The sequence below is a fragment of the Amblyomma maculatum genome, chromosome 6, assembly GCF_055883805.1.
Source record: "Amblyomma maculatum isolate TAMU_Amacu chromosome 6, ASM5588380v1, whole genome shotgun sequence".
In the NCBI taxonomy this organism is placed as follows: domain Eukaryota; kingdom Metazoa; phylum Arthropoda; class Arachnida; order Ixodida; family Ixodidae; genus Amblyomma; species Amblyomma maculatum.
Window position 1 is genome coordinate 150145909 of NC_139349.1, and position 26337 is coordinate 150172245.

At 44.3% G+C, this 26337-nt stretch overlaps 1 long non-coding RNA gene across 4 annotated transcripts; it reads left to right on the top strand.

The window, feature by feature from the left end:
• The first annotated feature begins 1214 nt into the window (after positions 1-1214).
• Positions 1215-15856, top strand: LOC146187024 (uncharacterized). 4 transcript variants are annotated; one of them, XR_014708208.1, is made up of 6 exons: positions 1215-1500; positions 2638-2726; positions 3437-3491; positions 7268-7359; positions 13120-13305; positions 15709-15856. It is a non-coding gene; the product is annotated as an uncharacterized LOC146187024 (long non-coding RNA). The 4 variants fall into 4 exon arrangements; XR_014708209.1 differs by having other exon boundaries at positions 1216-1500; positions 7268-7336; XR_014708207.1 differs by lacking the exon at positions 13120-13305 and having other exon boundaries at positions 1223-1500.
• Positions 15857-26337: the final 10481 nt, after the last annotated feature.

Here is a 26337-nt window from a genome sequence, read left to right on the forward strand (position 1 = left end):
GAAACTTACAGTAATAATATTCTCAACAGAGAATTAAGGGCAGTAGTATCTGTAGAAGCAAAGGTTTCGTCGAGAGAGTTTTGGGAAGACATTTTACTCCTTTGTCTACAATACGCTTTCTTTTATTCGGCGTCAAATAAATCACTGGACCAAATTCAGCGGCAGGTTTCCTTCATTTCCGAAAGAAGCTGTATACACAGAAAGCCCCGGCCCGCGGCCCGTTCCCATGCAGTGTCCTACAGACCCCCTGCCCCAATCCCGATCACGTATATAACACAGGCAATTATACGGGACGTCATGTCAGACACGTATGGCGAGCTTAGTACGGATCACGCATATGCTCTTTCACATATGTACTACAATCAGCTGAATACGGCAGCGACGATGTCTTGCGATGTGTTTGCTAACACGTTGAAATGGCCACAGAGCGTAGCGTGGCGGAACGTCCGTGGCCACGATGGCCACGATGCCGATCTTCTCTGTCTCTTACTCAAGTGATTAAGAGGGACTCACGTATACCACTTTCAGGACTAGATCATACCTCCTAAACCTCCTGCGTCCCTTTTGTTTTCCTGAATACATTCGAGGGGTGCACATACATCATGAGTACTGATGTTTTGTGGTCGTGTGCGCCTCTCAGCTAGCAGTTCTAGTGAAATGATGCCGAGACAGCGAGAAAGCCGAATTGTTATCCTCTCGAACAATCGTCCTCATAACGCTGCGGACGAGTTCTTCGTTAACTTCCGGGCAAAAGGAGCAACATGCAGTACGACTTGTCTGACGACGGCGACCGCTAATTGACAAAAAAATAAAAATAAAATAAGAATGGAGTTGATAATGAAATTGCTACGCCTTTGTGTATGAAGCTGTACACATTATGGTGCGTTACAAAACCTAAGCAGACACAAAAGCAGATGCAGAAGGAGCTGTGTAAGAACATTGTGTGTGTCAATGTCAAGCGAGACAAAAATGTGTCGTGTAGGCCTATAAAATTTGAAAAATAAATATATAAAAAAAAAGTTGCTTGTATTACGGCCTCCGAGATTACCGTTGATCTCGGAGGCCATGCTTGTATACATGGTAAAAAGATGTCATAAGTGAAAAAAAAAGATAAATGAAGAAAAAGATCGTTAAAATAGAATAACAAGGGCTATATTTAAATGGTGTGAGTTACTACTAAAAGAAGAGACAGAAACATTATTTACTCCTTATAGGTGGCGGGTGCGACACACGTGCGATTAGGCCATTTTGGGATCCATTGGTGACATGTGATACCTTGTTCAAGTTCGCGCTGTTCCAATTTCCCGATGAGTCTTTTGCTGTAGAGTATGTTAATGTAATTCAGGGGCACGACGCAGTCGTCAAACGTAACTCAAAAACCTTGCCGACGTTCAGCGGCCCTTCACAGAAGGTCAATCGGATAAACGTTGCGAGAGGATAAAAAACGGCGGGCAACTGGCTCATCAAAGCTGCTCGTCGCGCAAGCTGTCAAGTTCAGCCGTAAGTATGCAGACTGTTATTGTATTTTTTGAAGATGTAGAACTGGCGCCCTTGCATTGAGCCAGATAGCGTTGCTATTTCGCTGTGGCGGTATGCATGCATGTTTATCAAGAAGGAGGAATAGATTCGCGTATCTCCTCCACCCGCGTCTGGCGCTTCGCCTCGGATGCTGGCTGGTGCGCGTTGTTCTTCGGTCACGTTGATCGCGCCCAGCTGGGTCTCAGGGTCAGAGCTGTGCAGGGTCTCCCAGGTTCTTTGGTTATTTATATTTACGGCCCTCCTTGGGGAGAAGGGGCATGCACGTAGTACTCAACATGTCGACAGTGCAGTAATTTTTTTTTTCCCCAACGTTGGTATTAAGGGAGAAAAAAATACGATGTCACACCACAGAAAGACTTTTGGCACATATCGCAGTGTCCGGATTTTGCAGTGACGTAAACAAGTGGAGCCATGGTTAAAATACTTTATGCTTGTTTCTGTACTCTGAAGGGACGGAAGAGGAAAGTTTTTCGTCAAGAACTGGTCCTAGATACCAAAAACCGGCGTTATTGGGTTTTTCAGATGCCGTAATTTTTTTACCGGCGAATGTTTATCAATGTTTTTTGGTTAGAACCGGAAAGTACATTGCCTGCTTGTGCCGTCTGTTTTCTTTTTTTTTCTTTTTTAACGATATTTACTGCCTAAGGGCATCAGTAGGGTATGAGATGAAGAATGAAGAAATGATTAAATTAATGGAAAAAGGTTGGGTGATTTTATGAAGTGAAGGAGTGAGCATGATGTCCCTCCGTCCAGGTGATATACGAGGCAGGATTGTTTGCTGGTAGGCTAGCTATCGCCAAGTGCCGGATTCGTGTCAATTTCAGTGCTGGGCAGTCCCACAGCAAGTGGTGAATGTCGGCTTCAACATTTTTGTTCTTGCATATCGGACACCGTGGGTGGGGATATAAGTGTCCCCGCCCAGGGTGTTCGATATGTAAAAGCAAATATGAACGTAGTCATTGCTTTTTCAGAGCAAGAGCTCAATTTTGAACTGTGCCATTTGTATGTTAAGGCAAGTGATGTCATTCACAAGCCATAATATAGAGTGAAGCAAAGACGGGTATGAGAATGTCTGCTAATAGGCTTTCTTCTTCCTAGCTGTGCGCAGCAATCTGGAAATATTACTGAATGCAATGCTTGAGGAAGAGGAGGGATATGGTGATGCCCATCGACTGAAGACCAGCAAGGTTTCTGTCTTCTGTACCTTCCATTCGTGTGTTATAGGCCATAATGAGAAAATGTTTTGTATTGCTTTTTAGATTTCTGTAAAAATGTATTGTTTTCCTTCTTTGACAACAGCATAAAATGCTTACGTTTGCAATCTAATCCCTGAGACAGAGTCAGAAATTAAATAGATCTGCAGGCCATTAAGATATGTTTTAAGATCATCATGTAGCAACTTCCTTATTCGAGTTAGCAGTGTGCTGCAGAAGCCTGTTTGAGCCAGAAATCCTGTACAGGGTGGTCGTGAACCCCATGTGTATCGGCCAGCTCCACAGCATCTTGGAGCTGGTAGATTGTCAAATTATTCAGCAGAAAGCTTTTTATGTTATTCAGCAAGTCTGGCACACCAATTTCAGCGAGTTTAACATGCAGTACATTGGCAAAATAAATTACTTTTCTGAGCCTTAATGGGCAGCTTGGTGGCATCACCTGTTGCCTTAGTGTTGATGCTAAGCTTTCACTATTCTCTTAAGTACCACAGCTTGCTATTGAAAATAATGTTCAAATTGCATTCTTCATTATACCATTAGTCTCTTACATTCCTCCAGGCCTCTTATTGATGAATGACTGCTGCTTGTTAAAAGCTAGGAATCAGTTCTAAATTGTTTGTGTTTAAGCAGTTAAACCTCATTTTTGAAAAAAAAAATTATGGTGTTTCTTTTTTGTATAATAGAAGCCAGGAAAACGAAAGGGGGAGACAGCATCTTAGGCTGGAATTAGATCAAAAGGTAAGCAACTACATGTTTTTGGCTATGTTGAAGTAGTTAGAAGGCTTATCTATGCATAACTCATATTGAATAAAAAATTGTCATTGGCAATTTAAATACACTTTTGCAATATTATGATCCTCCACATAAATAAGAGTTAAAATCAGTCAAAAATTTTTCATATTGTGTCTACTGGAGAAATGAATGGCTTGTTTGCAATTTTAATGGCCTGGGAATGCAGCATCATATTATGCATGTAGTGATCACACAGCCTCAGCTCTCTGTGTCAATTTCTACAGGTCATGTTACAGCTAATGATTACTTTTGTAAATGGGGAAGGATTTTCACGGTACAATTGAGTGTCACAATTAAAGAAAGGCCTGTGATCAATCATTACATGGCACTCTCTGGCACATTAAATGATTGGCATGGTGCATGTGCAGAATTAGACATATGATGAGGAATGTTTTTCAATGCCTGTCCCAGTCATATCTGCCATCACTGCAAATTTGTGACTGCCTGCAACCCAGTATTGATTTCAAAGCTCTGGCTTGACTTATAAAGGGGTCCATTCACAGCTGGTTCATTTATTGCTATGTCTTGAAGCCGGTTAACCATTGGAGGGCCTGTCTAAGAGTGCACTGTCTTAGCTCAGCGAAACTAACAATAAACGAACACGCAGCGTAGTGCTAATACAGTGGAACCCCACTATAGTAAACTCGGATATAGTAAAATGAAACTGAAGTCCCAGTTCCTCTTCCATAAGTGACATCTTTTGCCTAAATGGTAAAAACATTTTTGGTAACAATCAGTTGTCGTAAAGTGCACCTGGCCACGGGGATGTACTTCCCTTGAAATTACATCACTGCACACGCACTACTTAAAATCGAAGGGCAGATATAAAAAAAAAAATGCAAAGCTGCTTTTTTAATGGCTTTATCATCAGGCTCACCAACACTAAGGAGCCAACTTTACATAAGCCTTAGAACCGTGAAGGAAAGAATGCAGTGCATAGGATAAAAAAGTAAAGGTGGCTATGAATATGGAAGGAAGGTGGTGCAGTTCACTCAGAAGTAAAAGAGCGGAAAAGCGTAGCAAGAAGTAGGGAAAGAAAGAAATTTCCGAGCTGCAGGGCGAAACACAAGGGAGTGATGGCAAGAAATGTAGGCGCGGCATGTTCAGTTTTGCTGTGCTTGACTGTCACATACATTTCTCATCTATTGCCTTTTGAATACCCTAAACAGTGGAGCGCAGTGCCGTGTACATTCAAGGCTTTGGTTTTCACATGAAATCACTCAGTTGAACAATAATAGAGTAGAATGTTGAGCTAATTGGTGTAACATCTTGGAAGGAGGCAGCAGAGCAGGGGAACAAGACCGAAGAAGCGCACACAGACACAAGGACAACGCTGCACTGACAACTATATTGATCTGAACCCGCGCATCTTTTCTCCCTTCACTTTACCTCTGCAGCTAACTTATTCCTTATCTTTAACATCCTGCCAACAAGCGTAATCTGATTCCTTTTTCAACAGTACCACTGAAGGCGTGGTAACACACTGGTCTTCCGAGCTCCTGATTGCACGTGCTTCGAAAATTTCCCTTGTTAACCTGTCCTTATTCCTTCTCAAAACCTTCACATTGTGAAGGTCAGCTGGACATTTTTGGTCTTTGCAAATACAAATAAAGCAGCCTCTGCAGTGCACTGCGAGGTTGGTGTCTGACTTCTCCGATATTGCTGCAGCGTGCTCTCTAATTTTGTCATTAATGAATCTTCCTGTTTTTCCAATGTACTGCTTGATGTCGATTTTTTTTTTCTTAGCGCAAAAAAAAAGAAAAAAAAAACCCTACATCAAGATGAACTACCAACTCGCCCAGCAGGAAGTTTTAATCAGTGTATTGCTTCCTACTATGTAAGAGAATCTGGTAGACAATCCCCTCGATACAATCGGAGTACCTTGTCCGGTGCGCAGTTTATCATCTAGACTTAAACTCCTGGTTATTCACTCGAGCAAACTTGCCTTTGGCTCTGTTTTATGTCGCAGGACACAATCCGGATGCCATGTCTGTGTCCAATCTTCATCAAATTATGGGTCAATCCATGAGTATATGGTACCACTGACCACTTATTTCTTTGTTTAAAGAAATAATGTAAAGGGCATCCTTGGAAAGAGGAGCCGTCCAAGCTTACTTTGCGTGCGCCTTTACTGCTGATTCTGATCACATGTTGGTGGCAGCACTTTGCAAAGTGTGGAGGCCACGTGCTCCTGTGTTCTCTCTTATATTGCTTCTAGCTGTACTATGTCGCATAATTACATGCCAAAGTTATTGGCACGAGCACAAGACTGCCTGTCTTGTTTGCGTGATAGAAAAAGTTATGCGTTCACATAACCTTTACTGTGTTGAAGAGCTGGAAAGGAGCAGACATTTTCTGCCAGCCAAATAGTCTGTCTCATCATCATTATCATCATCCTTTTCTATCCCTTAAAGGCCCCAAGTGGGGTATTACATTGGGGGGGGATCGATAACATATGTATCAGCGGTCAGGAAATGAAAAACGAGAACAGGCACTACAATGCAGTAATACAACAGCAATACAAGAATACCATAAATTGTACCTGAGCACAATTCAAAAACTCCTAAAACAGACTATGGCAGTATAAGAGCAAAAACAAATGCAACATAGACCACAATCACATAAACTCGAAAGAATAAAAATTGCACAGAAAGGAAACCATTGTAGTTGTTCGTTTAGATCGGCAGCAAGTATAGCCGTAAATTTAAATGTCATGCTTGGAGGCTATTGATTCGGATAATTTATTCCATGCTGCAATTGGTCTAGAAAAAAAGGACCTGTTGAAAGCATCAGTGTGACCATGAAGACGCTGAACGCTCATTGAATTATAATGGCAACAAGAAGTGCCTAGTGGCAACTCTAAGAGCAAGTTTGGTCAATGAGGACAAAGTTGTGCAATTTTCCGTCGGAATTTCCAGTGGGTGAAGGTCAAGGGAGGCTTTGATACCAGTTATGTAATCCAAATAATGTGCGCTAAAATGTTATCTGAACACTGTTGCGATACAGTGCTTGTCGTTCAGACTTAGCGCTGTATGCGACTACCTTTTTAGAGTACAAACATTTTCGTTGAATTGGGAACCAGAAATCTTGCATCTAGAAAGAAAAGTGCAAATTTTCTTGGGCTCACTCATTCAGAATGCACCTTGAATATTTTAATCTGAGTGCTCGCTTTGTCTGTTTCATCTGAGGCAGTTGAGACCATTGCGCATTATTTTGAGCAAGTGAGTCCATTTAACTGAGCAGCTGGCGGGTGCGTATGTAGGCACACCTTCTTCCTGTAGGTATTGCTTTATGTACACTGGAATATGGACACTGCCTCCTTGCATTCCAATCTTATAGTTGGTGCTGTGCAGTGGTAGCTCAATCGGCGTTGGTTGTACAATACATAGCTGCCTTTTGTGGTGCCACCTCGAGGACGATTTCTAAACTCTGCAAGTGATACCTTTCTGATTATGTCTGCAGACCTTGTGCAGGAGCAAATGAAAAAAAAAAAAAAAAAGGTTATTTTCTAAGGCCCAGACAAAGGCAAATAAGTTTTACTCAGTAGCATTGTTGGTTGCTGCACGACATAGTGCAAATGAATTCTAGCTGAGTAGCATCTTTGTGTTGCTCTGTGCTGTCGGTAGCTAAATAAGTTTGCGAAATTTAAACTTCACCCATCTGAAGCTCCAATGTGCAGTGTTGCTCATGTTTTCTTTCTGTAATGTTCTGTTGTTTTATAGAGTTGCCAGAACTTGTTGACGTCTTCAATACTTCTGGGATGGCTGGTGCAGCAGCAGGAAATACTGGAGGTACTGAGTGTTTTGGCTGTCCTGTAAGTGTTGATTAACTGATGCAATGAAAATTAAGTTAACCTGTAGCCCTTTATAAGAGGCACCTATTCTGCATTATTTTTTTATACCCGTTGCTAAGCATGATTCTCTCAGAAAGTACTGTGTGTCAGTACTGTGTGTCAAGTTGGGTAGTGTAAATGCCTCATTGGGGCACTGAAAATTGACCTGACAGAGCTGCACAGTCTAAGCAGTAAGAAATCTAATCATCCCAGATACACCTTCAGTTTTACTATGAACAGAAGAATTTAACATCAAGTCTAAACAATGTTTGTTGCGCTGTTGGGACCATGAAGGTGGCACATCTATTAGATCAAAGTAGGGAATTCGCTTGTAGGATGAAAGAGCACTGAACAAGTGTAGAGGGGGAGCCTCAGTTAGCAAGCCGAGCCAACATTTCGACAAGGGGACTTGTCTTCGTCTGGCCAGCACAATTACTGGTGGAGGTTTTAAATACGGTTTTGCTTCCGAAGAAGACAATCTAGGGAGGGGGGAGGGGGGGGGGGGGGAGAAAGAAGCAGGGCGAGAAGTGAAAGAATGTTTCCTTGGGTATGAATTTCTATGAGCATGGAACCAGTGCTTTCATCATCACATGAAAAAAAAAAAAAAAGGAAAGCAGCAGCAGCAAGAAAATTTAATGTGCAAAGTAAACGATTGTCAGCACCTAAAGCAGGTTCGATGCTGACACGTGTTTCTTGAAAGGGGACAGGTAGAACGAAAGGAAGATGGTTTACCCGGTATGGAGAAGTACTGAACAAGGGTAAAAGGGGTGCGCCTCAGTTCACAGGTCGAGCCAACGTTTCGACAAGTGGACTTGTTTTCGTCTGGGCAAAGTGATTATCACTGGCAAGGGTTTAAATATTCTTTTGCTTTCGAAGAAGAAAAGATTAGGAGGGGAAAGTGGGTGAGAAGAAAGTAGGTGAAGGAGTGTGGAGGGGAGGATGGGTGAGAAGGAAATAGGTCATGCAGTGAAAAAATAAATAAATCTTCAGTATGTATTTCTCAGCCTGGAACCAGGGATCTTGTGGTGGCCTGCAAAAGAAGTAAAAGCAGCATACCAGGAAAAACTAAAATACCGGGTAGATGATTTGTCACCACTTAAGAGGGACAGGCTTTGCAAAGGGCCCTGATAAGGAATATATCTAAGGGGGCCAATTCTTAAAACTTTCTGCAAAGCTGGTGGTGGTGGTGGGGGGGGGGGGGGGGAGGTTAGTACAAAGTCACAGGATAATAACTGCACAGTGAACCACAAATGACATGCAAAAGAAAAAGTTTGAGGACAAACTCAAGCAACAAGTGATAAGGGGGAAATGTGTTTGGAGAAGCATGTACAGCTTATGCTATTGCAGAAGGGAATAGAGTGTACATGCGTTGTGAATAAACTGTACAATTAACGCTATGTGGGATTGTTTCCCCGAATAGTTATATTGCATAGGGAATATACTTAAGGGATTCTCTTAAGTGGTGACTAATCATCTACCCGGTATTGTAGTTTTTCCTGGTATGCTGTTTTACTTCTTTTGCTGGCCACAGGATCCCTGGTTCCAGGCTGAGAAATACATACTGAAGATGTTTTTTCCGTTCACTCCATGACCTACTTTCTTCTCATCTTCTCACCCATCTTCCCCTCCCCACTCCTTCACCTGCTTTATTCTCACCCACTTTCACCTCCACAGTTTTTCTTCTTTGGAAGCAACAGCGTATTTAAACCCCTTCCACTGATCATCGCTTTGCCCAGACGAAGACGAGTCCACTTGTCGAAACGTTGGCTCGACCTGCAAACTGAGATGTACCCCTTTTACATTTTAGGAAACGTAGCGCAAAGAAGACAAGGACAAATGCAAACGCACCAACTCACCCAATTCAGCATTCTTGTACCCCTTTTACCCTTGTTCAGTGCTCCTTCATACATTGAAAGGGACAAGCATTCCAAAGGGACCTGATAAGCAATACAGCTAGCTGCATGGGAACAGCTATCAAGAGGTTTTGGAAAGGGGAGAGAAGGACAAAAAAATTAAAATAACAACAAATCAGAGTATACTACAGTAAAAGCTCGTTAATTCAAATTCCACGGGGCCGCCAGGCCAGTTCGAATTAACCAAAATTCGAACTAATGAAAGTGAGCAAAAATGAAGGCGTTTGATGCCCGGAGGGCACGAAAAACATTTATTTAGCAAAAAAGTCTGTTATCATCTTCTGCTTCTTCTCTCTGAGGGCTACCGTACTCACTCGGTCTTCTAGCATGCGAATGCGACGCAGGGAGTCTTCTTCCCCCTCTTCAAAGCTGAAGAAAAGGCGCGCGACATTCAGCGCTCCCATAACTTCTGCCGCGGATGGACGCACGGGCTCTTGCTCCTCGTCGTCGTCCTCGTCTTCTGCCTCTTCTGGGACAGACTGCTCCCCAACAATTTCAGCGACAATGTCCTCATCACTTAGGGCACCGCACACTGCTGCATCGCTGTCTACTCCAACATAATCATCAAAACTGACGTCCTGCAGCACAGCACGCACAGCCGCAGGCGGAGGCTCCGGACTCCCATCGTCGCCACTTTCTTTCATACTTCCGGCAGCAAAGCCACAGTGGTGGAAGCAGTTTGCAATTGTGGACGGCGTGACCTGCTCCCATGCACGCACCAACATGTGCATTGCTGTGAGCAATGTGATGGTGCTGGTCTTCTGGTTTCCAGTGCACAAAGTCATGCGCTCGATCATGTGGCGCCTATAGAAACAGTTGATGTTTCTGATCACCCCTTGATCCATCGGCTGCAAGGCCGCAGTCGTGTTGGCGGGCAAAAAGACGAGCCTTGTGGCTTTCAGCTCGGCGTCGACTTTGTGTGCCGAGCAGTTATCCACAATGAGGAGAACTTGACGCTTCCCTAGCTCCATCCTCCGATCGAATTTCAAGAGCCATTTTTTAAACAATTCGCCCGTCATCCACGCCTTGCTGTTGGCGGAGTATTCCGTCGGCGGCGTCCTAATGTTCTTGAAACATCTAGGCTTATGTGCCTTGCCGACAACAAAAAGAGGGACCTTCTCCGTCCCGGTCATATTAGCGGCGACCAGAACAGTAATCCGCTCTTTGCTTCGCTTGCCGCCAGCGCAGCTGTCCCCTTTAAATGTTACTGTTCTGTCGGGCTGGAGCTTATAAAACAAAGCCGTCTCATCAGCATTGAATATATCATGTGCCGAGTAGCTTTCTAAGTACTGCTGCAGAGCACCGCTTCGCCACGTGGCACAAGTTTCTGCATCCACTTCTTTGGCTTCTCCAGACAACACCCGGAAGACAAGATTATGTCTGTCTCTAAAGCGGTGAAACCATCCTTCGGAGGCGACAAAATCTTCCACATTCAAGCGCAATTATCATGGCCGCCTTCGCCATGACAATTGGGCCGCTCAGTGGAATGTCAGCGCTTCTCATTTCTTTCACCCACGTGATCACAGCGGTCTCAATTTCCGGATACTTGGCTAACCGAAGCCTTTTTCTGTTGCTGGCGAAATCTTCGGCTTCATAGGCATCCTCGATGGTTTTCCTATTTCGGACGTACGTCGACAACGTGCTTGGTGGAATCCCGTGCTTTTTCGCGATTTCCACTTTGCTGGCCTTCCGTTCATCCACCTCGCGTAAAATAGCCACTTTCTCCTTCACCGTCTTGGCACAGTATTTCCCACGCGAACACATCTCGCGGACACAAGCTCACAACAAGCGGCGTGCAAAACGAGGGCTCACGAAATGCAACACGAAACCGTGGTCGATAACACTAAAACGTCGTTCCTCGAAGGAGTCGCGGCAGGAAAGACTGTTTAGTACTTGTTCCAGCACCCTAGCGGCGCCCCGATGGTTGTGCCATCTATCGTTCTGCCGTGAAAGCTTCCAACGATGGTTTTTAACAGCGCCGCTTGGCGGCGCGCAGTTCGAATTATGGGTGGCGGCGCCAATTTTTGAGTGAATTAACAAGCTGTTACGCGCATAGACTTCTATGCACTGCGGACCGGACCACGATGACTATTTCGAATTATCCAAAATTTCGAATTAACGAGCTTTCACTGTATACCTGCCAAGCATGGCATTATCTGAAACGATTCAAGGGGGAACCAAAGTAAGAAGTAATGAGAAACGAACATGTTTGAAAAAACACTTGGAGCTTTTGCTATTACAGGAGGGGGGGCGGGGATACAGAGTATGTACATATGCTATGAATAAAGTGTACTATTTACACTTTATGGGATTGTTGTCATGACTAGTTGTGGCAGAGAGGAAATATATTTAAGGAATACTAATGCTTCTTTCAAGATATTGTTGCAAGATAACGACAACGAAGTGTTTCCTTCACTTGCCTCTTGGAAGGGACAAGGAGATGACAACAAAGTGGGCCTGGTTCCATGTTGCTGCTTGCGGCTATGCTTGTTGAGGCTGTTGTAAATATACTGTAAATACATAGTTTCCACGTAACAATATTTGCTCCTGTTGGTTCCAATCTTCTAAATTTATGGATTAGATATGCCACCCTATATTTTGTGTCCCTTGAAGATTTAAAGCCCAACATGGAGAATAAATAAATAAATTTCAATAACCTTACGGCCCGTCTGATTGAAATGCTGGGAAGCTGCTTTTGGGAGGTTTTTGCCTGTGTCTGCCCGATGTTCATTTACCCTTCTGTTCATTGATTGCCCAGTCTCTTTCGGACAAGTTCGGAGCCATAATTGAAAACCTGCTTGAAAAGCCATGCCCTTTGCTGGCTGCAAATATCGCTCTGTAGGATGAGTAAATGAATGCGCTTCTTCGACTGCGATGGGCAAGGCACTGATGCGTGGGGTGCAGCACAGATGTCCGCACAGCTTCTCCGCACCTCCAGTTCCCCCAATTTACTGCATGTAACACACTGCTCCCCTGCAAGTCCACCGTCGTCTGGGGAAGCCATCGCGCAAAGCAAGCCACGAAACTTTCGCTTACCAGTGACGACTTGAAATGTGCCCATGCCACAAAAGTGTAATGCGATGATCAATTACAGTACTGGTACTGGCAGCTGATCAGAGTTATCAAAGCTTATGCTACGCCGCACGTTCAGACTATAAGGATGGTCGACTCTGGCAAAAAAAAAGAAAAAAAAAACAGATCTGCCGCTCCAAGCGGCCTGGAGTAGAAGTTGCAGTGAAGGCATGTCGTGAATGTGGCAGTTAGTCTTACCGCCATATTCACGACTGCGCCTTCACTCTAACTTCTACTCCAAGCGGCCCCCGAGGCCCGTTTTTCGTTTCAGAAAACAACCTCCACTCGAATAACTCCCAACAGTGGCAGAGAGAACTCGAGTTTTCTCAAGAATCTCTAGTCCACAGTGCCGCTGCCTTGGCGCCGCTCCTCGACCACTGCACTTGTAAACACTGAGGACATCACATTGTTTGCTCGCTGTGTGGACTTTGTTCTACCGGTATACCAAACTTCACGAAAGTGGATATGACGAGGATGCACCAAACCTTTCTCTAAAGCATTGGCTGAAAGTGACAGCGACCCAGGACATCTGGCACGTTATAGTTTTACAGGTGTGGCCGTAGCCTCTTGCTGCCCGTGCTGAGCTTTTATAACTGTGATCAGCCGCCGGTACCAGTACTGTAATTGATTATCGCATTATGCGTCCGTGATGTGGGTACATTTCAAGTCGTTGCCGATGAAGTGAACAACTTTTCGGAGCCTACTGAGTGCAAAGTTGAGGCGCGCATTTCACGGTTAATGGTGAGCTTGCTTGCAGGTGGACTCGAGCTGTGGGGGAGGCGCACTCCTTCCATAGCTCGCCTTGTCTGATGAACGGCGGCAAACTTGTCGTGGGGGAACAGCATGTCACATGCAGTAAGCTGGGGTGCACCGAAGGCGCGGTGGGGCTGTGCGGACATCTGTGCTGCACCCCACGCATCAATGGCTTGCCTGTCACCTGAGGGTACGTAGTGCGTCTTCGGACGCGCGGCACTGTCGAGGGAGTGCATTGGTGTGCTTGTCCTACGGAAGGATATTCGCTGCCAGCGAAAGCATTCTCTTCAAGCACATTTTCAGTTAGGGCTCCGAATTCAGTGTGTATGCGCTGAAACGCACTGTGAAGCAGCATGCTGGTTTTCACCGTTTGCCCCCGAGCCCTCTGAAGGCCAAAGCCATGTTCATAGAAAGTGCCGGCTTTTACTTTTTTTTTTTTTCAAATGTATTTTGATGTCTGTCAAAGCATGGCAATAAAAAAAAAGGCAAAGCAGCAAAGGGCGAGAAGATCTCACACCAAAGAAATAAAACTCTGTCACCAGCAGCGACTGTTGCCAGGCGCAAAAGCATTTTTGGTAGTTTTTCACAGCCACCCTTTTCATCTAGCCCGCAAAACAAGTTCCACTATGCTCTTAACATTGAACTTGCTTGCGAAGGTTGTTGACTCAACATGAAAAACCAAGCGTGCTACTTTAGCACACAGTTTTCGGGCTAAAAGTACGCCTTAATTTCATCCCCATACGCCATTTGCGCTGCTTCGAGTAGAGAGAGAACTTGTCAGAGGAAATGCCGAGTTGGATTCATGAATCCTAATTGGCCCTGAAGTGGAGGAGTGGCTGTTTTCTCCACTCCAAGCACTGGTGGTAGAGCGTCGAGTCGAGGCACGTTTACAATATGGGCGCTAGTTTGCATTCATGTGAGAAAACCATTGAGAACTTATAGTACAAGAATCAAACTGAACTTGGTGGTCTATATTGCTGAGCCTTTCAGTTTGCACATCCCATTCCTATTATACCTGCAATGCAGTTGCAGGCTTTCAGGCACCGTTAAAACATTCACAGTGCCATTTGGTTTCGTATTGAATAGGAGCACCCATTTCATGGCAGTTGTATCAACACATGAAGCTTATTATAATTTTTGATGGCAATGTTTGTACCTCCAGCCGTCAGTCAGGATTTTAATTGAGATGTCCCAAGTTTGGTCAAAAGGTTTTCTGTGGGTAAAATTAATGGTAGAGCACCTGTTTGGAGCAGCTTGGCTCCACAGAAAATTTCAACTGTACTGATATTTTGAGGTATGCAATTGTATGTTACCAAAGCTTTACTTGTTTCGTTTGCTGTTTCTTCCAAATTCGCTTGTATTATAGTCACAAATGCATGCACTCAAGATTAAGCGGAAAGGGAAGGGTTTGAAAACTTGGGTTTTGTATTTTCTACACCGCTAAAAGACAAACTGTTCATGCAGTGAAGTTCGTAATATAACAGTGTTTTTTTTTATATAAATGCTGCTGTGTAAAAACAAAATTTCTTTGTAAATTAGTATGGATTAGGGCGGACGTTAAGAAGCGGAGATTTCTTTTTTCTTGTTTTTTTGCCAGAGTCGACCGTCCTTGTCGTCTGAACGTGCGGAGTAGCATAAGCTATGGTGCATGCGAATGTTAAGAAGCGGCACATTTTTCTTTTTTTTTTTTTTTTTTTGCGAGAGTTGTCCATTCTTGCATTTATAAATCAACGAAAGCATGCGGTCAGCTGTGATCATGACACCGGCTTTTAGAAGGGCGGTACTGGTATATCTAACCTGGCCAGATTCGGGCTGCATTTGAGAATTTTATTCACTTATTTTGCGTAAATAGGGGCTGCCATATTTGTTACAGCTTACAGTATTTATTATTTTGTTACAGTATTTGATTGTTTTAAATGTTAAAAAGAGGGCTTTAATTTGTGTCTTGTTTCCTTCCTCTTCAGTTCATGCGATGTCAAAATTTCCCCACCTACCTTACTCTATGGTCCAGAGTTTTTTGCGTCACAAATTCAACAATGCAGCGAGTGCATTGAAGAAAGCAAGTAAAGAATCATAAGCAGGAAGGGTCAGGGTTCGGGCTAGTGGGTAATCTACATGAGGTTCCATAGTGCACATTAAAGAAGGGACAGAACACGAGCGCTCGTGTTCGGTCCTTTCTTTGATGCACGCTATGGAACCTCATGCATAAATGGGAAGTATGTTTCATTTCTCATTCTCTGATAAAAAAAAAAAAAAAATATGCTTCCAAGATTCTAACCCGCACTCCTTTATTCTGAAAAATGGAACTATTATATTCATGTCAGGATCAGATAAAAAAACAGAATGCCCCATTGTGGTTTCCATTACAGGTTGGTGGCTTTGCCATAGTCTACATTTCAAATACGGCGTTTCAGACATTGCGGTTTCCAACTCCAGCTCAGCTTTTTTACTTTTGTTTTGTCATCATTCATAACCATGTTAAGAAGGAACGAACCATCTGGTTTCTAAAGCTAGTTCTTGTAGCAGTATATGATTGTTAATTGGAATGTTAAAAAGCCTACTTTAATTTGTGTCTTGTTTTCTTCCTTTTCAGTCCACGTTGCGTCCAAAGTTTGGAACCTATCCAGATCTGCGGTCCGGACTTTCTACTTGCTTTCGTTTAGCACGAGATCAGTGTTTTGTTACTCTATATATTGGTGTATTGTAGCACTGTTTCTTGAAAATTAAACTCTGTAAATAGATATTGAGTGGCATAGGCGTATTTCTTTTCCATGGACTGTATTGTGATTTAATGTGTGATATGATATGGCCGAAATTGTTTGCTGCGAGTACTATGAAAGACTCCATAGTAAAGGGCTTTGGAAATTTCGACCACCTGGGGTTCTTTAATGTGCACTGACATTGCACAGCACTCAGGCGCCTTGCTTTCCACCTCCATCAAAAAGTTGCTGCTGCGGCCAGGATTCGATCCCACATCCTCGGGCACAGAAGTCTTGCACCCTAACCACAGCACCACCACGGTGGGTCATTGTACTCAAATGCTTCAAATAAAGATATAAAGGAAGTTGTGTCCCATATATTCAGACTGGGTGGGTAAAATACGGACGGAAATAACGGTAAGTTAGCTTAAGTAACATTGACTTTTGAAAACTGTCAACCAAGGAGCATGAAAAAGGGTCATGACAATGGACACAAATGTCGCATTGAGGTGTTTGTCGGTATTGCCCTTCATTTATGTTTCTCGGTAGCTAGTTTTCAAAATGTCGGACGTATTTTCAGCATTTGGCAGCTATATTTTTGGTGCATTTTTGCAACATTTTTGTAATGCATCAAAAATATGAGCGCATCACATTTTTCATGTATTTTTAGTGCATTCCGAGAATGGTATAAATTTATGCTTTTAGTATATTATTAGTATATTTTTCTTGGTTTGGAAAATATAACTGCAACATATTTGTAATGCTCCAAAAAATATGAGCGCATCCTATTTTTCATATATTTTTAATCCATTCCAAGGGTACTTTCTCCCAGCATGAAAAATAGGTCAAGTACATTAGTAATACTTTCAAAGTACATTGTCAGTCTATTGGTGCAAGATTTTGTGAACCCTGCCAAGCTGAAGAAAGTACATTTTCAGTATGTTAGAAATATGCTCAATAGGCGAAAAGCATATTTTAAACATATTTATATTAAGATATGCAGTGTTGTACTCCTAGTATATTTATAACATATTTGTATGGCATTGGGACAAAAAAATGCGAAATTAATATGAAATAAATACAATGCGTTTGAAGTACATTTTTAGTGTGCCTGTTTTTTGCTAAGGGCCGACAAACATGTGCAAAATGTGCCTCAAATGAACACAAATCTGACGAGTGTGAAGCTGCGCCACACTGCGCAAACTGTGCAGGTGAACACGCCGTGTACTCACGGTCATGTCCTTCTTGGAAGAAGGAGAAGGACATCATTACCATAAAAGTCAAGGAAAACATAACGTTTAAAGAGGCACGACAGCGATATCTTGTTAAACAGGGCACTTTTTTGTTCACAGCCAAACCGAACTATTCCAATGTGGTGGAGCATGGGGGCAGCACACCACAACAGGATTTGGTCTCCGCCGAGGGTAAGCCTCAGGCAGGGCCATCCTTGCCCCAGGCAGAAGCAGCGAAAGCTGCCCTGCCATCGCAGAAACAGGGCACACTGGCCCCAGAGCCAACAGCCCAAAAGGCTTCTCCCCCAGAAGGGAAGCCTGCAACCAACACTCCTAACTCTCCCCAAACGTCCAAAGCCCCTGAGGCAATGGACACAACCCCTTCCTCGTCCACGCTGCAGCGGCGGCATAACTCTCTAGAAAGAAAACGGAGAGAAAAACCTCGTATAACAGGACCAGAAAAACCTGAAACCTAAATTCAGGTACATTCAAAAAAAAAAAAAAATGGCGTTCCTCATACACTGGAACTGCCGAGGTCTCATAAACAACTACAACGATATAAAAGACATTTTACATTCATTTTCTCCTGTAGCCCTTTGCCTACAGGAAACTAACTTAGGACCACACCAAAACATTTTAAAAGGACACAACGTTTTTCGCTGCGACCGAAAAGAAGCAAATAGGTTATCTGGAGGTGTCGCTATTGTAGTGCAGAATGGAGTAGTAACACGTGAAATTAGCCTCAAAACCAAGTTCGAAGCTGTTGCTGTCTCTATCATTCATTATAAAACAATAACTATATGCTCACTGTATCTCCAACCGCACCTAACTGTAACCCTTCATGATCTGGAAGAGCTTTTAGAACAACTGCCAGAACCATATCTGGTTGTTGGAGATTTTAATGCGCACTCCACTTTTTGGAGAAGCGATCAGACAGACACTAGAGGTCGTATATTAGAGGATTTTATATTATACAATGATGTCTGCCTGCTAAATACAGGAAAGCATACATACTGCTCCCCAAGCACGGGGAAAATGAGCATTTTAGATTTATCATTTAGCTCCCCATCAATTCTTACTGATTTTTAATGGGACGTCTTTGACAATCCTCTAGGAAGTGATCATTTGCCTGTCATTATCAGCCTAACACCCTCACCCTCCATCACTCTAAACAAACCCAAGCGGTGGAAGCTGCACCTTGCGAACTGGGCTCTATTCCAGTCTGAAGCCAGCCTGGAAAAGGTCTTTTCCGAAAAACTCAGTGTTGACGAGATAAATGAAAAATTTACGGCCTGCATCATTGACGCAGCACTTGTAGCTATACCACAGTCTTCAGGAGTGGTACTGAAAAATCGCAAAGTCTGGTATTCTCAGGAGTGCAGAGATGCAAAGAAGAAACAAAACAAAGCTTGGGGAACCTTTCGCAGGTACCCTACAAACGAAAACCTCGTAAAATTCAAACAGGCGAAAGCTAGGGCACGGTACATCCGCCGAAACGCTGAGAAGGCTTCTTGGCAAAAATACATATCATCAATAAATAGCTCAATCACATCAAAAAAAATGTGGGAGCTTGTTCACAAACTGGATGGCAACTTCTCCCCGTACACAGTCCCCTTTCTAACATCTCCTGGCACCCAAACAAACTTACAGGAACAGGCAGATATTCTAGGCGATCATTTTTCTGCAATTTCAAGCTCACTACACTACCCAAAATCTTTTATAACATACAAAAACAAGGCCGAAAAACAAAAACTGCCAACAAGCGGAAGTACTAATGAAACATATAACAAGTTAATAACACTACAAGAAATAAACACTGTTCTATCTGCCGGCAAGAAGACTGCACCTGGCCCAGATCAAATTCACTATCAGATGCTAGCACATCTTTCTACACCTGCATTAGAAGCACTTCTGAAATTTTTCAACAAAGTATGGGTATCCGGGAGTATTCCTGAGGCCTGGAAACAAGCTATTATTGTGCCTTTCCTGAAACCAGGAAAGCCACCAACGGCCCCCAGCAGTTATAGACCCATAGCACTCACAAGTTGCCTAGCAAAGTCTTTTGAAAGTGTTCTTAATACCAGATTAGCCTTTGTCCTTCATTCCCAAGAACTTCTAGACATACACCAATGTGGGTTCAAAACAGCATGTTCTACCACGGACCATCTAGTCCGCCTTGAAAACACTGTTCGTGAAGCATTTATTCACAAACAGCACTGCCTTGCCGTCTTCTTTGATATGGAAAAGGCGTACGATACTACATGGAGGTTTGGCATCCTCCGTGACCTAGCATATTTAGGCATACGTGGTAGGATGGTAAACTGTCTAAAGGACTTCTTGTCAAATCGCTCATTCCGTGTGCGTTTGGGCTCAACTTTTTCAAAGAACTTTGTACAGGAGAATGGCGTACCACAGGGATGCGTCTTAAGCACAACTCTCTTTATAGTAAAAATGAATTCCATAAGCACAGTTATCCCGAAATCCGTAATGTATTCAGCTTATGTTGACGATCTACAGATTGCATACACATCCTCTAACGTATCTACATGTGAGAGACAGGTGCAGTTGACCATAAATAAACTAGCAGCATGGGCAGACACAAACGGATTTCAGTTTTCTCCTCAAAAAACAGTGGCTCTCCTATTCTCTCTCAAACGAGGCTTACAAACAGATCCTACACTACACCTGAACAAAACGAAATTACCGGTGAAAAACGAACACAAATTTCTAGGCGTAACTTTTGACAAAAAACTCACCTTTCTTCCTCATATAAATGTCCTGAAGAAAAAGGCTTCCAAATCTCTAAACATACTAAAAGTTCTTTCCCGTAAACACTGGGGCGCTGACAGGACATGCCTTAAACACATTTACAGATCTGTCGTACGCTCCACCTTAGACTATGGCTGCATAGTGTATGGGTCAGCTAGACCATCATATTTAAAAAAACTAGACCCGGTACATAACACAGGACTTCGACTCTCATGTGGAGCATACCGAACTTCTCCTATATCCAGTCTGCTTGTGGAAACAAATGAACCTCCTCTTGAAATCAGAAGCACTTCACTTACATGTGCCTATATATTTAAAATCAGATCTCTGCCAAAGCATATCTGCTATTCTCTAGTAACTAAATGCCCTTCTAGAACACTATTCACCAACAAACCCAATGCAGTGAGACCACTGCTCTTAAGATTTGAGCAAATGTGTCAAGAGGTTGAGCTACCGGATTGTTTACCTAGCATTGCCAAAAGACCTAACCCTCTGCCTCCTTGGTACCTGGTCCCTGAAGTTTGCGACCTCTCTCTTACACAGTTCCAAAAAACAATAACCCCACAAGAGCACTTCATACAAGAATTCCTTCAGCTGAAAGAAAAATACAGTAACTTCACAGACTTTTACACGGATGGCTCGAAAACAGATCATTATGTCGGAAGCGCAGTTGTTCAAGGCGAATGGGAGGAAATAATGAGACTTCCACAGTGCGCGTCCATCTTTACTGCTGAATGCTATGCTGTCTCTGTTGCCATAGAGAAAATAATGAAAGAAAACCTCAGGAGAAGTATTATTTACACAGATTCCCTAAGTGTAGTCACAGCCCTTCACACAAGAAATGCAGTTATACCAATACTTGGAAACATCATACACAGCATAGCAACACTTACAGATGAAGGACGAAGCATAAAAATTTGCTGGGTACCCAGTCATGTAGGAATCCGAGGTAATGAAAAAGCAGATATGTGCGCTGCCAAAGCTCGAGACAAGAAAATAAAACAAGTGCAGATACCATCTCAAGACTGCATGAAATTGGTACAGAGTAGACTGATACAAAAATGGCAGTCCACTTGGAACACTGAAACAAATAACAAGCTACACCTCATAAAGCCTGTAATAGAAGAGTGGAAATCGAGCACCCATCCTGAACGTTCCAAAGAAGTGGCTCTATGCCGTCTTCGCATAGGACACACACATTTAACACATAGTTTCATTTTAACTAAACAGGATAAGCCCCTGTGTGATTCATGCGGACACGAGCTAACAGTCATCCACATTTTAATCTCATGCAGACAACTTGAACAACTGAGGAAAAAACATTTTACACAGTTTTACAAACAACACATTCCTCTTCATCCAGCTTTGCTTTTAGGTGAAAATGCGCTTGTTGATTTGCCCTGTGTTTTCAGGTTTTTAATAGAAGCAAACGTCCTAAACAGAATGTAAGATTAAATTACATAAATACAACACTCTTAACCATGAAATTGGCGCATGATAGCCTAAGTTGCTTATGCGCCACTAAACCCAACACAACACAACACAACACCTTTCATGGACTCTCTATCTTCAACACATGATCGCCCTCCAAACAAAAGAGGGCGGACCGATGTAACAGGCCAGTTCGTGCAAAAACAAAAAGAAACCTTTCCGAAATACCACATTGTTCATAGTGAACAGTCAGAAATCCCAGCTAGAAAAATCTCTCCATTTACGGTATCAAAATGTCTCGCAGGAAGCCTAGGCCCCGGTTACAAGGTAACCAAACTAACAAATGGTGACCTCTTGCTTGAAGTCAGGACCAAACATCAGTTCTCTAATCTGAAAAATATTGTGGCACTTGGGGACATACCCATCTCCGTCACACCCCACCGATCTCTCAATACTGTCCGAGGTGTTATATCAGAAAGTGACTTTTTGTCCCTGACTGAGGAAGAAATGGCAGAAGGACTTGCTGACCAAAATGTCATAGGTGTCTACAGAATCAAGATCCGAAAGGATGACAAGGAAATCCCCACCAAACATCTTGTTTTGACTTTCAACAGCAGCACGCTCCCAGAATCAATTGAAGTGGGATACATAAAAGTAAATGTCAGGCCATATATCAGCTAAACCGCAAAATCCTCGCAGCTCAAACTTCGCGCAGGAATGGCATTTTGCCGTTAGTATTTTTATTACTAAATTTTTTTGAAGAACTTGCTTGCTTCGATCAGATGAAGTCGAATGTTCCCATTATATGCGGCGGCGGCGATGCAATCGCCGCCGCATACGATGGGAACATCCGACTTCTGATCGAATCAGGCAAGAACCATACCATCGACAAAATGCCATTTCTGCCCGAAATTTGAGCTGCCAGGATTCCACGGTTTAGCTGGGAGAAGCACTCTACGGCACGCCAGTATATGTGCAACGCGCTCTATTTGGCAGTTCATTGCAGCAGGAACAACGAGATGAAAAAAAAGAAGAAAAAACGTACCGACGTTCGAGCGTGTCATCATTTTGTAGAAGGAAAGGACCGGAAGAGGTGCGTGTGTGTGTGTGTGTGTGTGTGTGTGTGTGTGTGTGTGTGTGTGTGTGTGCGTGTGCGTGTGCGTGTGCGCGTGCGCGTGCGCGTGCGCGTGCGCGTGTGCGTGTGCGCGTGCGTGTGCGTGTGCGCGTGCGCGTGCGTGTGCGTGTGTGTGTGTGTGTGTGTGTGTGTACATGCATACGTGTGTGTGTGTGTGTGTGTGTGTGTGTACATGCATACGTGTGTGTGTGTGTGTGTGTGTACATGCATACGTGTGTGTGTGTGTGTGCGTCCATTTGTAAACTAAGAATGCCCGACTGACATACTTTCTGTGGTACGGTAAATCAGAGTGAAGAAATCCTTATTTTCAGTGTAGCTGGTCGCATTTAACAAAAAACGAGTAGAAAACAACAACTTTTGATGAAATTTGTCCTCGAGTGTCCCAGCTTTCAGCTGTCCATCAGCCTGCCTCTAGTTAACGCTATAAAATAAATAATCTAAAGCCAGGATGACACCAAAGCTGTAGACGCGATAGCGCCTTTAACGCGGAGTTTTCATTCTGCGAATGCTTGCCGTTAAGAGACGCAGAGTTTGGCAATGTGATTAATGCCTTTAGTTGGCTTGATTTGGGGGAACGGAAGGCGCTGTTTCTGTCTCACTCGGTGAACGCTGAACTTTAAAATGAAAAGCATAAAACCGGAGGTAGAGCCACCCAATTATTTAACTGGCGTGCGCATGACGACCTCCTTTTCTGTGCTCCTGCGCCTTAATGCGGACTATACTTGCCAGAAGATCAAGATTACGCAAGAGCTTGGTGAGCGCTTTCTTATACTTGAACTTTTCGCAGGTTAGCTGCTCTGTAACGCTCAGATTTTGGCAGCTGTACATATGTCGTTGGTTCGAATCTCTGTCGCAAACTAACCTTCAACATGACTAGCAGATAGATGCTAAATGTGACGCGAAAAGGGTATGACACCACACTGAAAGCTGTATAATGAATCGGTTTTATCACGATTTTAATATAAATCGGAGCATATATTTTTCCACGAGTTGCGAGTTTCGGCGACGACCATGGCAATGGCGATGCCTTTTCGACCGAACGAGCTGTATGCGCTTCAGGTAAAATGAAATATGTGCATAATTTTGTTGCTGAACATACCCCCCCCCCCCCAGCACCTCTTTCTCTCTTTTCTTTTAATCCACCTTCCTTCTTCCCCTTACGGTGTGGTTCAGGATTCTACCAAGAAGTGTGACAGATACTGTGCCTTTTCTTTCTTTTAAGAAGCTTAGGAAATACGTTTGCACAACGGCCCGTGACCGCTGTGCAGTCGGAGCGGCTCCACTAAGCCTGAAACAGGCTGTGTACTGCCAGAGCATTACTCCCACAAGCAAAACAAAAAGTATCTGCTGTTTCATTACAATTTAGAAGCAGTTTTGCAGTCATGACGTCACCACATAGAAACCATGACTCACTTGCAGCTTGCAGTTCCTGACCGGGGAGAGGTAAACATGGAGAGGGACCCAAAGCGCGCGCGAGAAAAACGGTGGCGAGGGTGGCACAAAAGGCGTCCCCTCTCTGAAAGCGATGGTACGAGAACGAGACATGATGTGACAGAATGCTGCATGAGCACCCCATCGTGACATGTGCTCAAACTAATCACACCGCTGTTTAGGGGGCAGGAACATACACACAAACACACAAACGCTGGTAGAGAGGGTAAGTAGGGTTACAGTAGGGTGCAAGTTTTCTAAGAGGGGGTAAGTGAAAAGGGACCTGCTTCCAGCAGGTGCAAAGTTACCCCCTAGGCCTTCTAAAGGGGGTAAATGACCATGCTATGCCCTTTTTACCCCTTTCGCACACCCTTTTTTCTTAGAGTGTAGGAATATGTAGAAAATGTATATGTATAGGCATATGCAGCTTGCAATGTTCAACGCCCCCGAGTATTGCTTTGCACATGGGCGTTCATCGAGTGCGTAAAATGTTTTTAGCCAAATATTATTGTATACGTTTTGATTCATTAGGTTCAACACAAAATATTATAACTTGAAGGCTCCGCCTTCTAGAATACGGGTTCGCGAGCGATGGTCTCGCCCGACGAGTGAAAACCAAGTCTTTCTTAAAAACACCGGTTTATTCCGGATCAACAGAAAAGTATAAAATAGAAAAGAAACAGCATTGGTCAAAACTGCGCTGGAAACATGCCGTCGAAGTTCGCGACAATGGACTATGAGGATAAAACGGGACAAGGGTCAGGGCTTCACCGCGACAACACAAAGCACACTGCGGCGCGATGGGGCGAGTAATAGGGTCAAAGCGTTGATCACGGTACAAGAACATTGCTACTCGCGTGGCAGCACTCACGCTAACACTCCTAAGGCTTCCTTGAAGGTGCCGCTTCCGTCTTCGCCTCGCAGGACTCCGCTTCGTCGTCCGTGTACATCCCGCCGGCTTGGGACGCTGCCACGCCGCCCTTCTGTGGCCGGCCTCCCGGCGAAAAAGCCCCGAGCCTTGCTTCCAACGCGCTTATCTACCCTCTGTCTCGCGCCGATAACATGCCGCCCCCGCTCCGGGCAGCTCGCTCATGCGTACTCGCGCTGCCCGGGCGGACACAAACACAAACAGAAAAAAGCGCGCGCGGTTCGAAACGCTAAAAGGGGCTGTGGGGCCCCACACTCCCCCCCTCTCAAGACGGGACACCTCCCGACGTGTAAAACAACAATAACGCGGGATAAGGGTGGAACTGGTACTGCTGCTGGCGGGGCGCATGCTTGGAGGTATCCGCCGAGCGTGGGTAGCCGTAGTGCCTGGTAGGTCAAGTGGCTCTATGTGGCTAGTGGACGGCCGTGGTAAGCTCGGAGATCGGCCACGTTGACTGGTCCGGCTTCTCGACCACCCTGCACATGGCGAATAAAGTAAGAAAGCCGAGACACGCGCTTTGTTATCGTGTAAGGGCCAGTCCATCGTGGAGCGAGAGAAGCAGCAAACCCTTTTGCTGCATCACTTAGTGGGTGCGTGCGGCGAAGGACTTTGTCGCCGACTGTGAATTCCAAAGGTCGCCTTCCCTTGTTGTACTGGTTACAGTGTTCCAGGCGGGCAAGGTCCAGGTTTTCCCTTGCCTCCTTCAGAGTCTCGGCCAAGCGGCTGGAAAGATCATGAGCAAATTTAGAATGGCTAAGACCCGGTAAATCAGAGCCATTCAGAGCATGCTCAATAGGGAACCTGAGCTCACGACCAAGGAGAATGGCCGCTGGCGTAAAACCTGTTGACCGGTTTACCGTGGTTCTTGTGGCGAAGGCCATCTCCTGGATACGAGCGTCCCAGTCCTTGTGTCGCTCCGTGAATGCCACCATCATAGTCTTGAGATTTCGATTCACTCGCTCTGTAATGTTTGCTTGAGGATGGTAGGGCGTAGTCTTTTTGTGCTGCACGCCAAGAACTTTGCAAGTGGCAGTGAATATCCTACCGGTGAAATACGTGGCATTATCAGTGATAAGCTGAGCTGGGAAACAAAAGCGAGTGAATGTTTCTAGTAGCTTATCCCAAATTATTTTCGAGTCTAGCCTACTCAGGGGATACAGTTCTACCCATTTCGAGAAATGATCAGTAATTACTAACAAGTAGCGATTCCCTTTCACTGATCTGGGATAGGGACCCATTATGTCGCAAGCTACAATTTCCCATTTGTATCGGCTCTCTACAGGTTGCATGAGGCCCGGTGGTTTTCCTCCCCTTGGCTTCGCGGTCTGGCAGGTATGACAAGTGCGGACGAATGTCAGGACATCCCTTCTCATGCGGGGCCATGTTGCAACGCGACACAATTTGTCATATGTTTTCTTGCCATCGCTGTGACCTGCGAGGCGTGTATCGTGGAAGTACTCTAGAAAATGCTTACGTAGGCCCTTAGGAACGACCACACGAAATGCGGACTCACCCCTGTCGGTGTCCGCAGCAGGTATATACCGCAGGATCAAACCATCTTCTGCTTCCACGTAGCAGTCATAGCTTCCGTTAAGCG